We start from the raw sequence: 24,028 nt of genomic DNA, 5'->3' as shown, positions 1-24,028 counted from the left end.
TTTGAAAATTCTTTGTTTTGAAATTTTTGTGTGAAAATTTTTTTTAGTCTTTGGTTTAACATTTTTTGTGTACTCATTAGTAAAGAACCGTTTCGTAACTGTTTACATAAAAAATATCTGGCTGCATTGTTTACCATGATGCAATAGTACACATCAGAACATGGTAATGCAACGTCATCAGTTTTGCATCATCGTTCGAGATAGTATTAATGATAACATCATCATGGCTACTTTTCTGAAGTTTCTAATCTCACGTGATGTGATGAAATCATTTACCAAGATTACCGATTTACAACAGAATGTACACCTTGTCTCAAAAAGGTTGAGCGCATTCTTTATTGGTGTTTTGAGGCAAAAATTTTCAAAGTCCAACTTCGGGTATCTTCGGGAAATAGTAAACCAGGTTCGAACCTCCAAGCCAGCCTTTGCAATCGAGAAAAAGTTTGCAGATGTGTTTTTCTTCTTTTAAATATAATAAAACTTGTTATCAAGTGTTGAAAAAAAGCAACATTGATTGAAATACTTAATGACACAATATTTGGAAACTTTGTATTAATGTCACCACATGCTTGTTTGTCATTTAGCTCTCCATACGTAATGGCACATTTAGATATGTAAACGAATCTTTCCATATGTAAAAGAATGCTCAAAGTTATGACATAAAACGTAATTATCGCCTGAGTACTAAAATAATAGTCAAAGTAGAACAAAAATAGCGTTTCTAGTGGGTATGAATGTCATAATTTTCTTGAGAACCGTTATACATCGCTAAAAGTACCTTAGCAGAAGTCCTTGTGTTAGCTCACTGGTAAGCTCTCGGATTTCAAATCATGAGGTTATGAGTTCGAATCCCTTCTGGGTCAATGCTCTTTTAAAAATTATATTTTCCGCAATGCATGAAAAGTTATATAAAATAATTACATTAAAATACATCAGTTGTATATATATAACATAATCATCACAGAACATAGTAATTATTATGTTTAAAATATAAAATCTGAGATAATTTTCATAGTAGGTCGGTATTATATATGATAATGTTAAATGCAAGTTAGGAAAATCGTTTAATAGCAATAAATAAATTATGTAGTGTATTTATTTGCAGCTATTTGTCATACAGATATAACTTCTCAATATTCTCAATACAGCATGTCATTTACATTCGTGAAATACAGTATATTCCTACGGATATAGAAAGTGTGTAAACAGAGTATCCAAAGTCGGATCCTGCTTCAAGACACATGACTTTTCCCGATCCCCTTAACGTCACGGGAAGAAACACAAATTCTCTTTAGAACGGAATATCTTTACTTAGAGTCTCATTCGAATACGTTGAATATGCTTTTGTATATTCATTTCTCTCTCTCTTTTTTTTTCTCTCTCTTTTTTTTCTCTCTCTCTCGCTTTGTTTATGTGTTACGGAATTTCCCAAGTTGAATACAACATTTGCAAAGTATATGACCATCAGTGTCATGGAATACCGGAAATTGAAAGTCGTGTTTCTTCAGGTTTGATTTGCGTGTTCATGTTAGCTCACTGGTAGAGTACGAGCTTGTTAATGAGGTCGTCTTGAGTTCAAAGCCTGCAGATTTTTTTTTGTTAGTGGAATTGCACAGAAATCGGATTCAAGGAGTGGTTTACTTCTAGAAATATTTTCAGAAGCGTTTAGGTAGCCCTGAAAAGGACTGTTTTCGGGAGTTAAGGCGGGGACATTAATATTGTGTCCAATACCCTTCTGAATTTATTACACGCCCCATTCTTCTGGGCATGGAATCTATTAAATGGGTGACAAATTTATCTCCTTCCCCTTTCTCCAGCTATGCTTCGGAAACAAGATGCCACAGGTCATCCTGGGTTCTTGGTGGATCTGCCTCAGGCCAACTATCCCTTAGAGTACGCTTCACTTCTGCCCACATATTTTCCATGAGATTGAGGTCTGCTCCACGAGGCGGCCAGTCAATTAAATCAATCTCAGGCTGACCTGCGAAACCATTCCTGAACCATACGGGAAGTATGTATTGGCGACTGGTCTTGCTGGAACTGAATTACACCATCAGGCTGAAATACTCGTACAGATGGCACCATGATATTACTCATAATATCTAAGTACTCAGCACTGTCCAGGTGTCCTTCAATTCTGTGAAGCTGTTCTGCTCCGCGCCTGAAAATACAACCCCAACATGAAATAGATACATGGCCACTGCGATTTCAAGCAGCAACACATCCAGGGTCATATCGGGTGCCTCTCGGGCGATACACAAAACGACGTCCCTCATTTGATGTTGTGAATATGGATTCATCTGAGAAAACTACGTTTTCCCAATTGCGACCCACATTCGCCTGTGCAAACGCGAGACGGTAAATTTTGTGGTCGTCTGAGAGTTTTTTCTTTACGGCAGCAACACAGCCACGTAACCCAGCGTGACGAAGCCTTCGCAGAGCTGTATGCTTACTACCAGGAAAAATAGAAGCTTCCCTTAGCTGTCTAGACGTACTTAGTGGGTCTAGCCGGGCTTCGTTTACTAATCTCGCATCTTCGGCTTCGGTTGACACATGCGGACAACCAGAAGATCGTAAATTACCAGTTTGACGTGTAGGACCATATTTCCGAATCCATCGCCTTCCTGTAGAGACCGGGACACCTACTCGCCTGCTAGCTGCAGTTGCAGAATAGCCTTCCAACTCCCATAAAGTAATTACTGCTGTACGTCTATCCATAGTTACCAATGTTCTGAGCTGTGAGCAGGAAGCAATAGGTAAAAGCTAGTACCTGACGTGTGGTTGGTTAATTGCACGACACGCCTATTGTGGGGAACGACTTGGTCAACGACTAGCGAAAGAAATTTGAAAGTGGTGCGCCGTAATAATAATATTAAAAACAGTTTTTATAAAGGAGTATTAATACATACGAAAAGCTGTGTAAAGAATGAATTGTTATACTAACTTTACACGTATAAAAACATATACCATATACCAAAAAGATTGAGCGATATGATGATAGCTGTATTGAGTCGAACACTTTCGAAGTCCAACTTCGGGTATCTTCTGAAAACAGTAAACTAAAGCTGCTGGTTCGAACCTCCAAGCCAACCTTAGCAATCGGGAAAAAATGTACAGATATGTTTTTCCTTCTGTTAAATATAATAAGACATGTTGAAATGGTATTAAGTGTAGAAAAAGTAACATTGATTGAAATACTTAATGATACAATATTTCGAAACTATGTATTCACACTCTTGTTTCGTCATTGTGATTTCCATACGAAAAAAATAATTTACGTATGAGCTCAGTTATATTTCAGAAGCAGCTTCCGAAAAGCGGTCATGTTAGCTCAGTGGTACACCCCCGAGCCTTTAAATCGTGAGTTCGATACCCGTTCAGATGAGATTCTTTTATGATATTCTACTTTCCTCAACGCATGAAAATTATGTAAAATAGTTACATTACAATTCATCAGTTGTATATATCAGTTGAATATATATATTCATATCATTTCACGACATCAGCAATTCTTATCTTTAAAATATAACATTTGAGGTATTGACAGAACGTCGGTATGTTATATGTGAATATTAAATACAAATTAAGAAAATCGTGTAATAGCAATAAATAAGTTATGTAATGTATTTATTTGCAGCTATTTTCATACGCAGGTAACTTCTTAATATTCGCATTACAGCATTTAGGTAGAGCGTATCGAAAATCGGATCGTGGTTCAAGACAAAAAAACTAGTTAGCCCCAAACTGTCACGTAAGAAATCCACGAATCGCAAAAGTAAAGTGAAGAGATTGAGAGCGGTAATACCTTAATCGCTCTCTCTCAACTCTCTCTTATCTGCATTTATACATATAAAAGTGTATGTATGTATGTTCCAACATAACTGATGTATGCCTAGAGCAGGGTTTCTCAACCTGGGAGTCGTGGCCCCTAGGGAGTCGCGAAGTTAAGCGGAAGAGATAAATATAGTTAGAATCTAACACCGGAAATTATTTTGAATTTTGTTCTGATAGGCATACTTTTATTTTTTATACATACAGTAAAGAACAATAAAAAATAAGTCTACTGAACATTGTCAAAGAGTGCAGAGTTGTTTAAAAATGAATTTAAATGTAAGACGTATGATATGATACTAATGAGAACTGTATATAGAAATACTAGAAAAATACACATGAAACAAAACCTGCACATTGAAATACAGTTAAAATTGAAACCTAATGAGATACCTAAGCATGGTGTAATTTCACTAGTGCAGCAATGCCCGGTTCAATCTTCGTGACGAACATTATGAAGCCATTTTCAACTGATAAGCGATTTCTTGTCTTTGTTTTAATGTTTACCATGAAAAAAAACTTTCGCACAAGTACGATGTAGCAAATGGAATTATTACTTTTAAAGCAGCAGATACCAGACCAGGATATTCTTCTCTCCTCATCAGGCAGAACTTGTCCAAGTCTTCGTTACAGAAAACCAGTTGCAAAGACTTGTAGCATGATCATTCTATTATTTGGTCAAGAAGTTGTGGGCTTAGATACGTTAATGGCCTCTTCAACGAAGGAGTTTAACATCCATCTTGAACCAGCACCTTCGTCGTTGGGAATATAGATAGTACAGTTACTGTATCCACTGTCAATGCCGGGCGCCGAAAAAAGGGGGCACAAATTTCGGAGGAAGTGTGTTACTCATGTTAGGAAAGTAGGGGTGCACGCGAGACAAGACGAGACGAGAAATGGAAAAGTCTCGTCTCGTCTCGCAACCTCAAACGTTGGTCTCGTCTCGCGTAAGGTCTCGTCTCGCAAATGTGAAGTTTCGTCTCTTTTCTCGCATAAAATGTTGAGTCTCGTCTCGCGCGGGACTTTCTCTCATGGTCTCGCAGTCTCGCATATATTCTAGGTCAAAATTTTGCAATGTGTTATTTTATGTCTGTTAATGAATGATGATGTGATATTCTGTCCGAAGGCAGGTATTTGACATAAAAGTCCCTTGGCAAGGTGAATGGTTGTTTGCCATTGCTTTCCATGGGGTGAATGTTTATAACATCCTAAGAAGACGGAACCTAGAGTTCAACATGGTATCCGAACTTGTGTCCCCTCCGCTCCAAATGAAAAGAAAAGTTGTGCTGGAATTTGATCGCTGGACCATTAATTTTCGTCAAATTAATAGCATAATTTACAGCAAAACCAGCATAAATTGTTGCTGGATCCAACATTGTTTTCCAGCTTAGAGGTCTTCAGCAATATTTGGCTCTTCTAAAATATCGTCGCCACTATCAACATTTACACGTTTTGGTCGTTTCCTTGAAGAGTGATTTTCCAGTATAAAGATGTTTTTATACCACCAAAAGCGCTTGTACACAACAAAAGAACTCCTCACAACACAATACGACCCAATACTTTTGGTTCGATCGCGCTTGTAGCAATGTTGGATTATCGCATTTTATCAACTTTCGCTTTCAACTTATACTGCCAGATCTAGAAAATAAAATTACTGACAGATATAGGGCCATTCCTACCATCTCCCACGAAATCTATAGGGACATCCTGCCAAACCAGTAATTGAATTAAACTTCCGAACTAGAGGGGGATGTTTTTGATAAATATATAGAAAAAAAATACTTATTCCATGTAAAAATATCATGTTATTTCTGCGAGCCGGGCCGGGGATAAACTTTGACGAGGGGGGATTTCCCCGCCATCCCCCAACATTAATCGCTAGTAGTAATGTGAAAAAGACAGAAACAACAGAAATATCATATTTCGCAGCAATAGGGAGCCTTATTCGCTTTTCAGACCAAAAATAGAAGTTCAAGTATTCATGCGCGCCCCCGTGTATGTGTTTGTGTCGCAAAAGAAGTCCTAAATCGGTGCTGTAATAAATTTCCAATTTACAAAGCTTTTCTTTTTTAGAAACTAAAGAAGGCTTTAATTCTGAAAATTAACCTTGACGAATAATAAATATCATAAAATGTCTATTGCCCCAATCACTTTTTTGTTCCTGGAGGCATTAACGCTCAACTTAGAAAACTCAATAAATGTAAAATTACTAAATATACAATTAAATGTAATTCATAAATGTTGCGAGACTGCGAGAAGTCTCGCGAGACTTCTCGTGCGAGACTTAACCGAGTCTCGTCTAGCGTCTCGTCTCGCATGGTTTAGTCTCGTCTCGCGTCTCGCATAAAATTTTCCCTCTCGTCTCGTGTCTCGTATCGCAAATGCGAGACGAGACGAGACTTCTCGCGTCTCGCGTGCATCCCTATAGGAAAGTGCATGTGCACATGTATAAAATAGAAGGAAAAACGTAATAAAATGTGCTCAAAATCAAGAAAAGGCAGAGTTTACTTTTGAAAATTTTATTGAGCTTCGTGCCAACCATGGTGGCGCTTCGCAGCTAGTCTGTCGACCTCACTCATATGTTCGGAGACATCGTCGTATACTCTCGCCCCGAGCGCTGATTTTCCATGCCAAGGCACTGTTCACTATAAACAAGAAATGGATTCTACTATTATAGAAATAGGTATGTTAAAAATCCCACACAAGCGTATTATAAAACACAAATTATAAAAGGGTCGCTGGCAAGAGGATGTGATAAAAGGGGATCGTGATAGGAATTAGATTGAGAACCACTGGCCTAGAGTAATTTTAACCAAATTTCTTATAGTCTGAAAAAGAGTGCTGTCGGGTTACCTATGGTGAATGGGAGGGGATACATATAAAAGATTGCTAGAAAATGATCGGTATTAGTGTCGAATTCATAGTTTTCGGGGTCGCTTAGATAAATAGTGTGACTTTCGATTTCGCTTAACTCCGATTAAGCTCTCATTAGTAGGGATGGGCACAAGCGACTTTTCTTTGAAACTCGACTCGACTCGAAACAGACATCTTTGAGGTCTACTCTAGGACTCGGCGCGAAAAATATCCTCCAACTCGACTCAGATTAGAGTCGAGTCAAACTAAAACGAGCCAAATCCTGTGTGTAGTCCTACCTAGACAATACATAGACAATATAATTATTCTATTATCAATTATACTACTATTACTACAAATAATAATAATAATAATAATAATAATAATAATAATAATAATAATAATTATTATTATTATTATTATTATTATTATTACAACACCGTGTATAAACATGAACGATAGATGGTTAGTAAAGGAATACTAAAAGCTATTTGACTGCCGACGTCGGTAGTCATGACGTCTACAAGGCAAAGACATCGTTCATTACCCTAAGCTGTAAGCGTCGGTGGACTACAGATGGTCAACTATTGATCTCTCGCCAAAAATTGGTGGCCCCGCAGCGACAATCCTTGGTGGCCCCAGTTCCATTTTGAAAATTTACTACCAGCGGCAGAGACGCGATGAAACGACAACGAAGCACAAAATTACTCTCCCAAAATATGTTAAAATGCCTATATGTGTGATTTGTTTATATTTAGGTGAGCCAAAAAAAACACAAAACAAATACCCCGGGGTGGACGCGAACTATCAATATTACGATTACTAGGCACGTGTTCTTCTGATTTCCCTACGGAAACGATCATAAAAAGCTTTTTTGTTGATGGATAAATCATTGACGTCTTAATTTAGCCAATCAGACAAACCCCTACATTTCGAGTTCTAGTAGGTGATACCGTGAACCGTTTCAGGTTTATTGCTTTCTGGTGGGGTACTATCTATGTGCAAAATTTGAGCATAATAGCCGACATGCATCTTCGGTGCCTCTTATCTTTAGTACAATTTTAACCAGAGATGGTGTGGGTCAATGAAAATTTGATTCACGACCCACCATGATCCAGTATCACCCACCACCCAAATGACCCATTGGCCCACTCTGACCCATCATCCATCGTGATCTACTCTGACCCACCACCAACTATGAACCACTCTGAACCATTGCGACCAACTCCGAGCCATCGACATCAACTGTGACCCATGATCCACGTCCTCTTCTCCGTTGACTAAAGAGGCTACACTTGTAATAAAACAAGACTGTGAAATTATCACTTACCGGACTTTGAATTTCTACCGTCAATGGCTCAAGTACCTCTCTGTTACTATGCTGGTGGATCTGACCTTTACGATATATAATGGCAAAGTGTTTCTCAACTTCCGAATTAAAATGAATTTAAATTTATCATATATAATTATTTCTTTGTTGCCTTACAGACACATTTCAGTAGAAAATAGGATGAAATTTGAAAGTATCAAATCAAGGAAAAGTAGACCAACGTAAAAAAAAGAAAGAAAAACTAATTTTCTATATCATTAAGCACCTGGAGTGCCACTCTTTATCTAATCCACCTCGAAAATTATGGATTCGACACTAAAGTCGGTCTTTTATATATATATATATATATATATATATATATATATATATATATATATATAAAAGACCGACATTAGTGTCGAATCCATAATATATATAATTTTGATGTCAGCCCCTTTCATTTCTCCTAGGAGAGCAAACGGATACTGCTACCGTTAGGACTAAATTTGGTCTTAAATGACATTAAAATTTCTACCAATTAATTTAGCGACCAGTGTTGCATTTAAAAGCTCGGCGCCTCTACGCACTTTTGCTCTCCGCCCCAAAACTACATATTTCTCCGCCCCTTCATCCCTAACTTAAAACTAAAACTTAATTCGAATATGCTTAACTAGTGAATTTATTACATTTAAATACCACTCACTACATGCTACAGCTAGAACTACGTAACAAAAAATAACAAATGTGAAACGTGTTCTGAATTATTTTTAGATTTCTTACGCTATTATTATACATATTAGAACAGTAAAAGAGGATTGTTCATGATATAGTATATTTGCTCTTGATTTTTAACTTTTTCATACGGAAAAAAATAAAATATTATTCAAGTTTTAAACTTTGCACTCTGCAAATATACTGCCCTCTAGGCAATGGGACTAATGTGAAATGTGGACTAATGTGGACTAATGGGAAATGCGGCACTGTTAGCGGCGCTGAAAATTTACGATTCGATTCTAATATCGGTTGATTTCGATATTTTTATGTCGCTACGTAACCACCCTGGGTGCTAATGGGAACTTAATTGGACTTGAATTGAAAGTAGAACTATTCACCTAAGCGACCACGAAGCTATGGATTCGATACTAATATCGACCAGTTTCTACCATTTTTGATATGTATCCCGACAGTACTCTTTTCCAGACTGTAAGAAATATAGTTATAATTGCGCTAGATATATCAGATTTATGTTGAAACACACACATACATCCACTTTTATATTCTGTATAAATAGAGAGTGAGCGAGCGAGCGAGAGAGAGCGACTAAAGGCATCACCACTTTCACATTGCAAAAGCATATATCAGGAATTGAATTGAAAATCTATGTAAAGACTTTCTGCTGTGGCGTGCTTCATAAGGACAATTCGAGTCTGCTCACGTGACCTTTGGGGTTCATGAATTTCTTGCGAGCGTTGCGACTTTGGATTCTCTGTTTAAACCTTCGGTTTATGCATCGAATAAGTTTTCAAGAACATAAATGACATGCTGTATTATGAATGTTGAGAATTACCCTCTATATGACAAATAGCTGCAAATAAATACACTACATGATTTATTTATTGCTAGTGAACGAGTTTCTTAACTTGTATTTAACATTCTCATATATATATAATACAGACCTACTGTGGACACCTACCTATTTCAGATGTTATATTTTAAACATAATAATTACTACATTCTGCAATGATTATGTTATATATATACAACTGATGCATTTAATGTCATTATTTTATATAATTTTTCATGCATTGCGGAAAATATAATTTTAAAAGAGCATTGACCCAGAAGGGATTCGAACTCACAACCTTATGATTTGAAACCCAACAGCTTACCAGTGAGCTAACACAAGGACTTCTGCTAAGGTACTTTTAGCGATGTATAACGGTTCTCAAGAAAATTATGACATTCATACCCACTAGAAACGCTGTTTTGTTTCTACTTTGACTATTATTTTAGTACTCAGGCGATAATTATGTTCTATGTCTTAACTTTGAGCATTCTTTTACATATGGAAAGATTCGTTTACATATCTAAATGTGCCATTACGTATGGAGAGCTAAATGACAAACAAGCATGTGGTGACATTAATACAAAGTTTCCAAATATTGTGTCATTAAGTATTTCAATCAATGTTGCTTTTTTTCAACACTTGATAACAAGTCTTATTATATTTAAAAGAAGAAAAACACATCTGCAAACTTTTTCCCGATTACAAAGGCTGGCTTGGAGGTTCGAACCTGGTTTACTATTTCCCGAAGATACCCGAAGTTGGACTTTGAAAATTTTTGCCTCAAAACACCAATAAAGAATGCGCTCAACCTTTTTGAGACAAGGTGTACCTTATAGAATCTTAGCTAGCCAAATGATTCCTACAAAGTTTGGATTAATAATCATAGTGAAGGTTGAAAATTATAAGGATATTATTTCTTAAACACTGGATCTGTATCTTTATGCTATAAGTCACTCGTTGGACGGAGTCATCAATTTGAATTTAGTACACAGCCGGATCTGTGAATTTGGTTTCGTCAGCAAATGTGATGAAATCATGAATTCAAAAGTCAACACATTCCTTTTTGATGACCTAAGCCGTAGTTGTGTGATGAAATCTTTAATCACAGAGTGCGATCTATGAATTTGGTTGGTCAGCATAACGTCAGAAAATGTGATGAAATCATGAATTCAAACGTCAGCACATTCCTTTCCAATTACGTCAGTCATAGCTCTATGAAATCAGCAGAATCCGTGTCAGCCCAAGAAATCATGCGAGAGGTTGTGTTTCAGCAGGAAAGATTTGTACTTCTAACGATAAGGGATTCCTCTTCGCAAGCTATTATCCGATAAATATATTTAAAACAAAACATGTGATGGTTGTTATCTGTGCTACAACGTTTGAACCTGTGATTCGATTGGGCAAAGCAGAACAATTCGCTGTACAACTGAACTTTGAAGAGTGGGAAAAATTATGTACACCTATTGACCAAATGAATGATTATTTTTATGATGAGCTAAATGTGACCATAGTCAAATCATTAGGCTCAAATCATGAAGTGGTGCTGCGTACAGTACTCGAGAAGAAATGGTTCTATTACGTAAAAAAAGTACATTGCATGAAGCCCGCAACATGATGTACTTAACGCAAACGGAATGGAACAAATTCATCAATCTATTCCAGTGTGTTAAACATGCAGTGGAAGTGTGCAACAAAACAAGTATATTCCTGAAAAAGTACTAGTTTGAAAAATGTCATGCATATTGTACAACATATATCTAGATATTGCGATTAGTGATGTGAGGCGGAAAATTTTCCGGAAAATTTTCCGCTATATTTTTCCGGAAAATTTTCCGTTCTAAAAGAATATCAGTAATAAAGTAACAATTCCTCAGCAATCATGAAATTGATTCAATTCATGTATAGAAATGTTAAAAACTGAAAGACCGTTTAAAGAATCTGAAAATTTTCATGGCTCAGACAATTTTCAGTACTATGTAGGAACAAGTTAAACAATTGTTCATGAATCGAAATATTTCCTGCCTTATATGGAAAAATTCAAGATTTTTTTATGAGTCGGAATGTTTTCATCATTTCGAAGCAAGAAGTAAAACAACTGTTTTCTAAATCGGAAAGTTTTATTGCTCTGTAGAAACAAGTGAGAGGAATTTTCATAGATCGGAAAATTTTAACCACGATGTAGAAACAAGTGGAAAACACTTTTCATAGGCCTGACAGACTTGGATATTATGTATAGTGATGTTAGGTGGAAAATTTTCCACTATATTTAACTTGTCATAGAGCTACGAAATTGAATTTCAGTAGAGGAAAGTTAGTCAGCAACAAATTAAAATTTTCCAATTAGCCTTCGGGAACCGGAAAATTTTGTATTTTAAGTTGGGAAATAAAATTTTACCACAGTTTTTCTCTCTCTCTATAGAAGAAAATTTTTCACCTCACATCAACGATGTAGGAATAAGTGGACTATTCTTTTACGAATCGGAAAATTTTCCGTTTCAATATTTTCCGGAAAATTTTAATCACTGTACAGGACAGACAATTTTTCGATTCATGAAAAATTGTTCCACTTGTTCCTACATAGTACTGAAAATTATCTAAGTCATGAAAGTTTTCAGATTCTTTAAACGATCTTTTACTTTTTAACATTTCCATATATGAATTCAATCAATTTTATGAATACTGACGAATTGTTACTTAATCACTGATATTTGTTAAGAACGGAAAAATTTCCGGAAAAATATAGAAGAAAATTTTCCAACTCACATCTCAACTAAAGAACGTTGTAGGAATAAGTGGAATATATTTTTATGAATCGGAAAATTTTCCGGAAAATTTTCATCACTGTACAGGACGGACAACTTTTCGATTAATGAAAAATTGTTCCACTAGTTCCTACATCATACTGAAAAATGTCTAAGCCATGAAAATTTTCAGACTCTTTAAACGATCTTTCACTTTTTAACATTTCTTTATATGAATTCAATCAATTTTATGAATACTGACGAATTGTTACTTAACCACTATATTTGTTAAGAACGGAAAATTTTCCGGAAAAATATAGAAGAAAAATTTCCACCTCACATCTTAACTATACAACGATGCAGGAATAAGTGGAATATGTTTTTATAAATCGGAAAATTTTCCGGAAAATTTTCATTGTACAGGACAAACAATTTTTTCGATTCATGGAAAATTGTTGCACTAGTTCTTACATCGTACTGAAAATTATCTGAGCCATGAAAATTTTCAGATTCTTTAAACGATCTTTCACTTTTTAACGTTTCTATATATGAATTCAATCAATTTTATGAATACTGACGAATTGTTACTTAACCACTATATTTGTTAAGAACGGAAAATTTTCCGGAAAAATATAGAAGAAAAATTTCCACCTCACATCTTAACAAGACAACGATGCAGGAATAAGTGGAATATGTTTTTATAAATCGGAAAATTTTCCGGAAAATTTTCATTGTACAGGACAAACAATTTTTTTCGATTCATGGAAAATTGTTCCACTAGTTCTTACATCGTACTGAAAATTGTCTGAGCCATGAAAATTTTCATATTCTTTAAACGATCTTTCACTTTTTACCGTTTCTATATATGAATTCAATCAATTTTATGAATACTGACGAATTTTTACTTAATCACTGATATTTGTTAAGAACGGAAAATTTTCCGGAAAAATATAGAAGAAAAATTTCCACCTCACATCTTAACTAGACAACGATGAAGGAATAAGTGGAATATGTTTGTATAAATCAGAAATTTTTCCGGAAAATTTTCATTGTACAGGACAAACAATTTTTTCGATTCATGGAAAATTGTTCCACTAGTTCTTACATCGTACTGAAAATTGTCTGAGCCATGAAAATTTTCAGATTCTTTAAAAGATCTTTCACTTTTTAACGTTTCTATATATGAATTCAATCAATTTTATGAATACTGACGAATTGTTACTTAATCACTGATATTTGTTAAGAACGGAAAATTTTCCGGAAAAATATAGAAGAAAATTTTCCACCTCACATCTCGACTAAACAACGATGTAGGAATAAGTGGAGTATGCTTTTACGAATCGGAAAATTTTCCGGGAAAATTTTCATCACTGATTTTGATGGTTGTAAACATCGTTCGTGGGTGCATTCCTGTATTGATAAAAAGTTTATTTGTGAAGAAATGGACATTGAGTTTCCAATTGCCATTGCAATAGACCTTAAAAGACTTCAGTTGGAATTAAGATTATACGCTAAAGACGAACTAGTGCAAGAAGTTCAAAATACATTATATCGACAATATCCAGATTCTATATCAGGTATGGATGTATGTGATTAACCAGTGCAGTGTAAAAAATGATCCATTTCAATGATTTCTGTTTTTCATTTCAAGTACAACCCCATGTACTCACGTGTACTATTGCATCATGATAAAAAATGTTGTCAGATATTTTTGTTCTAAACAGTTACGAAACGGTTCTTAACTAATGAGTACACAAACTTAAAAAAAATGTCAACACATTTGGATAAATTTGATTTTGGTAGTTCTTTACCCACGAAAAGGGAACAAGACGGATCATCCAAATTTATAGTGGTACATATTGAGATCCTGTACTATGATACCAAATGCTTATATTGAACAATTTCTAAAATTGATGGGGTGAGCCAAGGTAAACCTTCCAAAAATTTAAAGGGGTGCATCAATGTACCCATGTCTTATGATAGGAAATTGACCCCTATACATGACCATATAACCATATAAGGTAATAAGGCCTCATCAAATGGGATAAATTGGACCAGAAACAAAACATATGGTCGTAACAGTTTTCAACATTTTTCACCCCTAAAAGGAAACCAGATGGACCATCCAAATTTATCATGTATCATACTAAGGTCCTGTGCTATGAAACCGAATGCTTAGATTGGTAAATTTCCAAAACTGAAGGGGTGGGTCAATGTACCCCTCCCAAAATTTTTAAGGGGTGCACAAATGTACCTATGTCTTATGATAGGAAATGAACACCTGTATACGTTTATATCACCATATAGGGTAGTTAAACCTCATCAAAGGTGGATAAATTACGTAAAAAACCCCGAAATTTAACTTTTTGCAATTTTTTACCCATGAAAGGGAACGAGGCGAACCACCCAAATTTATCATGACACATATTAGGGTGGTATTCTATTATACCGAATGTTTAAATTGGGCAATTTCCAAAATTTAAGGGGTTGGCTAAGGCACCTCTCCCAAAAATTAAAGGGGTGGATTAACATACCCATGTCTTGTAAAAGGACATGGACTCCTGTATACGCTCATATAACCATATAAGGTAATAATATCTCATGAAAGGGATAAATTAGGTCAAAAGACCCCGAAATTTGATTTGTTGGCATTTTTTTACCCATGAAAGGGAACGACATAGATCGCCAATACTACTCGAGGTACATACTATGGTTCTATGCCACCACACCAAATTTTTAAATTTGGCAATTTCCAAAATTTAAGGGGGCGGTTCTAAGTGCCCATGCCAAATTTTAGGGGGTGGGCCAAGGTACTCCTACCAGTGGGTGGTCCTAAGTACCCTAGGTCATTGACCTGGGCGCCCGGGAGCAAAAGTTTGGTCGGGCGCCTGCGCCACTAAGGGGGCGCCAAAAGTTAGGTCAAGTCATGAGAGTGCTACTGTTTGTTTGCACTATTTACAAAATATTCATTGAATTTATTTGGGAATACCTTTATCGAGTCTTCAACCACCTGTTTTCCGACCTGCCTGTAAATAATAGACCACTTTGCAGAGCACTTATTTTTTAAAATTATTTATGAAATTCTCATTCCCAGCAATTTTGGCCATCTTAATTTCTTTTATGTACAATTTTCTTTATATGTTATATTTCTCTTTGTTACTGGCTGACCCTGTCGTATTAGCTATGTTATAAAGAGCCATTACTTTATTCCTGAGCAGTTGAAGGCGAGGTGTAAAACATTTGGTATTTCCTCTGGTCAATTTGTTAACGCTCTTGTTGAAAGTAGTTCTTTCATTTACAGGACAACACATCATTTAGTCAAAGTCCACATGAAATTATGAAATACTTCAGAAATATTTTACCGTTTGAAACTACACTAAGAGAGTTAGTTCCTCTTAGATTACATCGTAATGTTTGTATGTCAGCTTCCCCATTATTCTAAACATTTTAGTTCTAATATAGTTAAAATTCATGCATACTCTCACAGGAATCAGAAGCCACAAACCTTCATGATCAGCGGCTGTATGATACCGCACGTCATTTTGGTCTTATCTTCGTTAGTAAGTACATTATCTAGGCATGCAGATTTTCTAGTTGGTTGATCATTAACGTAATAATAGTTGTGAAATCTGAGGATATCACAGAAAAGACTTCGTACTGGTGAATTAATTAGAACGTCAATGTTCACGTCACCAATAAAGAATACTTTATAATTTTTGTATTTATTATTATAAATGTTTAAATCTTACCAATTAGGAATGAAAATATTGATATCTGAGTTTGGGGTTCGGTATATAGAAACATTTAGGCCTATTACTTTTGTGCTTTTTGGTAATAACCCAACTACTTCAAACCTCTGTTCAATTCCAAAACATTCTAAATTCAACACAGTGTATTCAATATTAAACGAATTTTTCAGATATATATATCTACACCACCCTGTAGTATTGAATCTCTCGAGAATATAGCGGCTAACCTATATCCTGTTGGAAGATACAAATGTATTTCTTCATTTGCAAGCCAGTGTTCATTGATGTATAATATATCACAGGGAAATGTATCTAAGAAAATTTCAAGTTCAGCCAACTTGTTTCTTATTGATTGTAAATTTAAGTTGAGTCTTAGTACATTCTGCAGGGCTTTGTTAGTACCATAGTTCATAGAAAAGCTATTATTATTATTATTTCTTGCCTCTATTATACCACTTATATCACGAAAATGAAGAGACGTCGTTAAACTTGAAGTTTTCACCCGGTCCAAAGCAATTTTATTCATGGAGTCGGGTGAATTTACTTTTTCTGTGCTACCCATGGCTTTGCTATTTCTTTCTTACTTTCAAAGTTACTGGTTACGTCCTTATCAACTATTTCGCATATCTTAGTACTTAATTCATCCTTACCCTTTTGATTGAGATGCATACCGTGCTGAGTGTACATTTCTCTACCTAACTTACTGATATCCACAATTACAACATTCTTAAAGTGATTGGACATTGTTTTTAAGTTAGTGCTTTGTACAGCTTTATTAACACACGAGTCTTCAGTAAGATCATGGCGATAAGGGATATTTACCACAATTGTTTTACAGTTATTCAACATAGAGAGTTGATTTGTAATTCTATTAACCTCCGCACTACCTTCATTTTTGGACACATCATTTGTTCCATATATTACTACATAATTATCTTCCTTATTTACAATGTTGGGATTAATACCAGACAACACAACAACGCTTTTAGCTCCAGGCTTGATATTTTCTTGCACTGCCAACTTGTGTTTAGAATTACTATTCACTTTTTCGGACAGTCCACGACCGTGACCATCACCATATATGTGTACACTTACGCGTCTGTCTTAGGCTTTCTTCTTGCATTAGTTTTATTGTTTGTAACTTTCGGTACGTTTGCTTGTGTAATAGTTTTTCCCTTCTACATCCTTCCACTATTCTTCTTTTGTGAGTTTCTTACCGGTTTTTCATTTGAATTCACGTCTCCTTCACTTCCGACGTTTTCAAATACACTCTATCTGTTTTCACATACAATTGTTTTACCTGATACCACATTAGAATATTTGGGTCTGAGCGTACTGTAACTTATTTTTGTCCACTGGTTGGAGATGTTTTGAGTTTCAACAAATGATTCTACGGACTTCACGTTTCGTTGCAATACTTCATTTTCTGATTTTAGTGTCCTCATGTCCTCCTGTAACATATTCATTATTTGTAAAACGCTCTCAATGTCTTCATTAACATCACAATGGTTGATGTTTACTATATTTGACTGCATGTTTCTCCCTTGCACTTTACTGCTATTAACTACGTTAGTAGTAGTTGCCGCATTATATCGAGCCGAGTCAGCAAAAATGTTCAGGATTCTGATTGGTTGAGAGAGGTCACGTGACTTTAGGCCCCACCCACGCGGGAAATTCAAATTTCCAGGTCACATGTTATGACTAGTGATGGGAAAATTCCCGGGAAGATATTTTTCGGGAACATTCCCAAAATGGGAATTTATCCGGGAATTTATGTACAACGAGAAAGAAAATTGCATTCTATTACTATGTTATGATTTCAAAGTTGAATTAATTTTTATATCACAGCATATTATTACTGTTTGTCCAGAGAATTCTTTAAAATGATATTCTGAGCGGTACTATGTTACTTTATTAACACTTTATTATATTTAGAGAGTACGCATAAATGGATATTTATTTACAATATGTTCTATCAATTAAATATGTGTGAAAAAATTATATAGTAACAGTTTAAATTTATATGTAAGTGGATTTGCTCAACTTGACTCTATTAATGATATTTTGAACACATTAAATTTATAAATGATATAAACCACATTGTTGTGAGTTTAAGCGATTTTTAAACGCAGTAGTAGTGGCCCCGTTATGGCCAGCAGAGTTAGCAAACATTTCAATGGGCAAGAAGTCCATTGTCTAAGGAATACAAACCGCTATATTTAAAAGTTATTTTGCGAAGCATAGGCTCGGTTCTACTTGTACCTGTTACCTTACACCTCGATATCTACCAGCCGAATCTCAACGAAATTCACTGGGCAAGAAGTCCATTGTCTAAGAAGTGCAAGCGCTATATTTGAAAGCTAATTTACAAACCTTGGAAAAGGTTCTGCTTGTAAGAGTTACCTTACACTTTGATATTTTATGGAATATATGAAATCATAAATAGGACTCAAGGAAATTCTATGGGCAAAAGTTCATTGTCTAAGAAATACAAACCGCTATATTTGTGAACTATTTTGCAAACCTCAGGTTGAGCTCTGCTTGTATGTGTTACCATATACTTGGATGTTTACTAAGCGAATCCCAACGGAATTTAATGGGGATGAAGTCCATTGACCAAGAAATACAAATCGCTGTATTTCAAAGAAATTTAGCAAAGCCATGGCTCGGTCCTGCTTGTACATGTTACCGTACACCTGAATATATACTAACCGAATCTAAACGAAATTCATTGGGCCACAATTGTATTATCTAATACAAATTGCTATATTTGAAAGCTATTTTGAAGAGCTCATTCTCCGTTCTGCTCGTACATGTTACCATATACTTGGATATTCACTAAGCAAATCTTAGCAAAATTTAATGGGCAAGAAATCCGTTGTCTAAGAAATACAAATCGCTGTATTTAAAAGTTATTTTGTATAGCTCAGGCTCGGTTCTTCTTGTACATGTTACCTTACTCCTTATAATAGCCTGAAAATCAACGAATCCCAATGGGTAAAAATTCCATTGTTTAAGAAACACAAATCTCTATATTTGAAAATAATTTTGCAAATCTCAGGCTCAGTTCTGCTCGTACATCTTACCTTACACCTGGATATCTACTAGCCGTATCTTAAAAAAACACAATTGGCAAGAAGTCCGTGTCTAAGAAATAGAAATCGTTTTATTTCAAATCTATTTTGCAAAGCTCAGGGTTGGTTCTAGTTATGTATATTACTTTACACATGGATATATACTAGCCAAATCTCAACGAAATTTAATCTGCAAGAACTCCATTTTCTAGCGGATACAAATTGCTATATTGGAAAGCTTATTCCGAGAACTCATGCTTGGTTCTACTTCTAAATGTTAACATATACTTCCATGTTTACTAAGCGAATGTAAACGAAATTCAATGAGCAAGAAGTCCATTGTCCAACAAATACAAATCGCTAAATTTAAAATCTACTTTGCAAACCTCAGGCTCGGTTCTGCCTGTACATATTACCTTACACCTGGGTATATACTACCCGAATCTCAACAAAATTCAATGAGCAAGAAGCCCATTGTCTAAGAAATACAAATCGCAATATTTGAAAGCTATTTTCCAAAGCTCAGGCTTGATTCTTCTTGTACATGTTACCTTATACTTGGATATCTACTGAGCGTATCTCAACGAAATTTAATGGGCAAGGAGTATATTTTCTAAATAACGAAAGTCACTAGATTTTGTGGCCGAGCCATATGTCAGGCTTACTTCCTAAACAGTCCGTGTACCACTGTTTTGTATGAAGGGGCTTCAGAGCTCGATTCACTGCCCATGTTCCCTTGATTCTAATTTATGTCATTCACGCGTACTAAAATCTATGTACAGTCTTGCTTAGATAGGCTCAGAAGCATTATGTTTAGTTATACGAGGGAAATTCAGAAAGTAAAGACACATTCGAGATTTTTCTATCCAGGGATTTGTAACTCTGCTAGTAATTACCGCTGATTGAGTGTAATTACTTTCACTTCGAGACAATGTGTCGCTCCTATTGCTGTATTGGTCGTAGGTGTGTAACAGCTCGATAAACATGTCAGCTTCATTGTCGATCTGCACCAAGGACGTAATGAGAGCAGTCCTTCGGTTTTTGTATGCGGAATGTGTGAAACCTGAGAATGTTCTTCGTCGTCGAATGCAAGCACAATCTGGCGACATCATTTTATCGCGAGAAAGAGATCTACGAATGAATAAAGGGCTTCAGAAAAGATAGAACTTCTGTACGTGATGATCCAAGATTAGGCAGCCAATCGACGTCAACCATTGAGGACAACATGAATGTCGTTGGGCGTATAGTAAGAAAAAACCCGAGAATCACAGTGGACGAAATCGCCAATACCTTAAACATCGGACGTGGCTCAGCACACGCGGTGCAAAACTAGTTATCGACCAAACCGGAAAACGTTTTTTTTTCTGATGGACTGAGAAAACTTGAGAAAGTTTGGAAAAAGTGCATTGAAGTCCAGGGAGTTTAGGTAGAAAAATAGGTATGTTTCAGTTTTATATCACTAGAATAAGTACAGCTTTTCTCAAATGTACATTTACTTTTTGAATTATCCTCGCATATTCATATTTTGGAATTCTTAATGTGAGACATCCCCATGCCGTAAACGTTTCGTACAACTAAAGGCCAACTTGAGAGTAAATGTCGATCATCGATATAGCGACGCATCCATAGATTGCCGGTTTTTGTGCCACTGGCGGCAGAGTTTAGTCGAGTCGAAACAGATATCTAGACTCGGGGTGTAGAAGTTACCACCGAGTAGCAACGACGATTTCGTATTAATCGGCGCTCCGTCGACTCGTCGCGGAGAATCGCAAAGTGACCAACATAGCCTATTGTCAGTCATGTGCAAGAGGTTATTATTAAATATTATTTTCTCCTGATTATTTGTTCCTAAAGTAAGCTAAGACTAAAGATTAACCTCTGCCTATACATCCTGAAGTGAAATTCCTAAGATAAGTGCGGATAATTGTGTAAATTTAGATGACAATTGTGGCCTATCATAAGAAAGTGATATGGGAGAACTAAATAAAGTAAAAAGATGAATGCTACTATGTTATGAAATTATACGGCGAACGCATTTTATCTGATTCCAAACGGTTATTGTCGAATATACACGGTCAAAGAAGTACTCTGACGAAATTGAAATTACCTTATCGATTTGTTCTTTTACAAGCGAGGCTTTGATTAATTCCTCCGCGGCCAAGTAGGAAGAACACGCTCCTAGTAATCGTAAGGTAAGTGGTTCGCGTCCCGCACCTCGGGCGTTCTTCTCTCAGTGCTTTTGCGAGTCATCTTAATGTAAAAAAAATCAAACGTATAGGCAATTTAAAATATTTCGCGGTTAATTGGCTTTTCGTCTCGTCTTCACCGCTGGCGGTATAATTTTTAAAACGGTAGTGGGGTCACGGAGGACCGTCGGTGCGTGTCCCCAATTTTTTGCGAGAAGTCGCTAGTTGACCATAGATGGCCACCGAAGCTTACGGCATCGAGATATGCATTTGAAATTACTATTTCTGTTTGCAAATAAAGTAATCAAGAAAAATTACATTCATACATAATAGTGCCCCTTAGCAAAATTGTTAATATGTATGACTTAGGCACCACTTAATGAAATGAAATAAAACCTTTGCCGGCTAGGCTAAAGGAGACGGTGATAATGAGAAATGAATGAAATGTTAGAATGAAGAAACTGAAAGGAAACGGAAGAAACCCGAGGAAACCCACGCATACGGTGTTTGTCCACCGGAAAGTTCCCTTCTGACGAGCTGGGATAGAACCAGGAAACGTATGGAAAAGAACCAGGAACGCTCTACCACTGACCCACCGCGGCCCTCTTAGGCACAACTTAAATCCGTTGTACCATAACTTAGTGTTATGGTTAATACAACTGTGCTGTGTTTAATAAGAATCTTACACCATTTGTTTCTAATACTAAAAAGTTAATATTTTATAATATCTAATGCATAACCAGAAAACTTGGATATGTAAAATAAAAATAGACCGGAATACAGAAACGGGAACAAGTGACGTATTAGAAACGAAACTGAAAGTGACCAACCTTATTATGCATAAATACTAAGCTTGGAAATCATTAGTTGTTCTGTATCTCAGAAGCTATATGTTTCTTACTACGCTATTTAGAACGCACTTCGATCGTTATCTTCAAAGATTGCTTATTCTCGTATTAGAAACGAAACTGAAAGTGAGCAACCTTGTTATGTATAAATACTAAGCTTGGAAATCATTAGTTGTCCTGTATCTCAGAAGCTATATATTTCTTACTACGCTATTTAGACCGCACTTCGATCGTCATCTTCAAAGATGGCTTATTCTTCTCGAATAACGTAAGTTTTCCTTTTAATATTCCTATTTGGATATTTTGGTTTCTGACCGCGCTGAATGTTATTTAGAATTGTTTTTCATTAGGCATTCTGTGTAATTTCATTATTCATTCTATTTTTCTTAGATATCTTCACTATACTATGGATCTTCTCGTGTAAATGATGTCATGTAGTTTAATTTTACAAAACAGTTTGCTTCTCGTCGTTACAAGGTTTTATTGCTTAGTAGGAAGTTCAATTTATTATGTATTGGATAGATATTCAAGAATACATGAAGATAATTTGAATATGTTCTCTATTAACATATCTCTCAAAAGAGCATTCTTGTTCTTTCTTATTTTCTGTGTTCAATTTATGTTTGTTAATTAAAATACTCTAACGAATATTCTACGTTATCATTTCCTTAATTATATAATCATTTAATTAAGATTCTCACTATTTTTAAATTAAAAAGAAACAATCTATAAATGTAACAGCACGAAACTTGGCTCCCCTACGGCGAATTCAATTACGTAATATTCAGCCTACATATGTCAAAATAACTCTCATGCCAATAGGTTGTTTATTGAAATTTATTTTTTTATTTTTATTTATTTTTTGTGATTCTTGCTCACAATATCTCTTAGCAAGAACCAATTTAGGTATTCGCATGTATTTCTGAGAATAGCCTTCTAACTGTTCACCTGGTATAAAATAGCTTCTAGCCGTAAGCTCAAAATATTCTATCGTTACGACCAGTACGAAAGTACTTTAATAAAATATCCTTTCATCATGTTTCCTTTATTTTTAACCTCTTTTCTAACACATTGACAATCTCAATTATAACTGACTATTTCAGCTAACGTTCAACATTCCTAACGGTTCTCTGTTTGGCTCCCGTCATGTTAGCTTTACTTTCACTATCATAATATGATATACCCCAGCCCACCCGCTTTCAAAAAAAAAAATGTAATACACAAAAATAGTGATACCACAAAAATTTAAGTGCTAATTTTTAGTGCCTCTTTCATCCAATAACATAGTAGTTAGTCATAGAAAATCGTAAAATAAATTTTAAAATAATTTTGCTAGCGCAAATAACTTAATATGTCATTTTACTGTAATTAGCCGTATCAGTATAGCCTATCATGATAACGCACAGACATACACACATCCATATATATATATATATATATATATATATATATATATATATATATATATATATATATATAGGGGTAGACAAAAAATTGCAAAAGTGTGAAAATCATACCTAGTATAGTGTGGGGCCTCTTTTGTGACCCAGAAAGCTTGGATCCGACGTGGAACGGACGTATACAGATGCTGAATCGTGGTGTGTGGAATTTTGTACCATTGTCCCTCCAAAACATGCTTCAGTTCCTTAAGGGATGCTGGTGGAGGGTAATGGGACCGAGCACGTCTTTCTAACTCTCACGACAATGGATCAATGATGGTCAGATCTTGTGATTGTGAGACCCAGGGGAGGTGTGATAGCTCCTGGTCATGCTCCTGAAACCATGATTTCATCGTTCTTGCAACGTGGCAGGGTAACAAATCATCTTGATAGTTGCCATCACAATCAAGAAATAATATTTAGGCCATGGG

This window comes from Thermobia domestica, chromosome 18 (genome assembly GCF_964235325.1).
Source record: "Thermobia domestica chromosome 18, izTheDome1.hap1.1, whole genome shotgun sequence".
NCBI lineage: Eukaryota > Metazoa > Arthropoda > Insecta > Zygentoma > Lepismatidae > Thermobia > Thermobia domestica.
Note: the sequence above shows the minus strand (reverse complement) of the source record.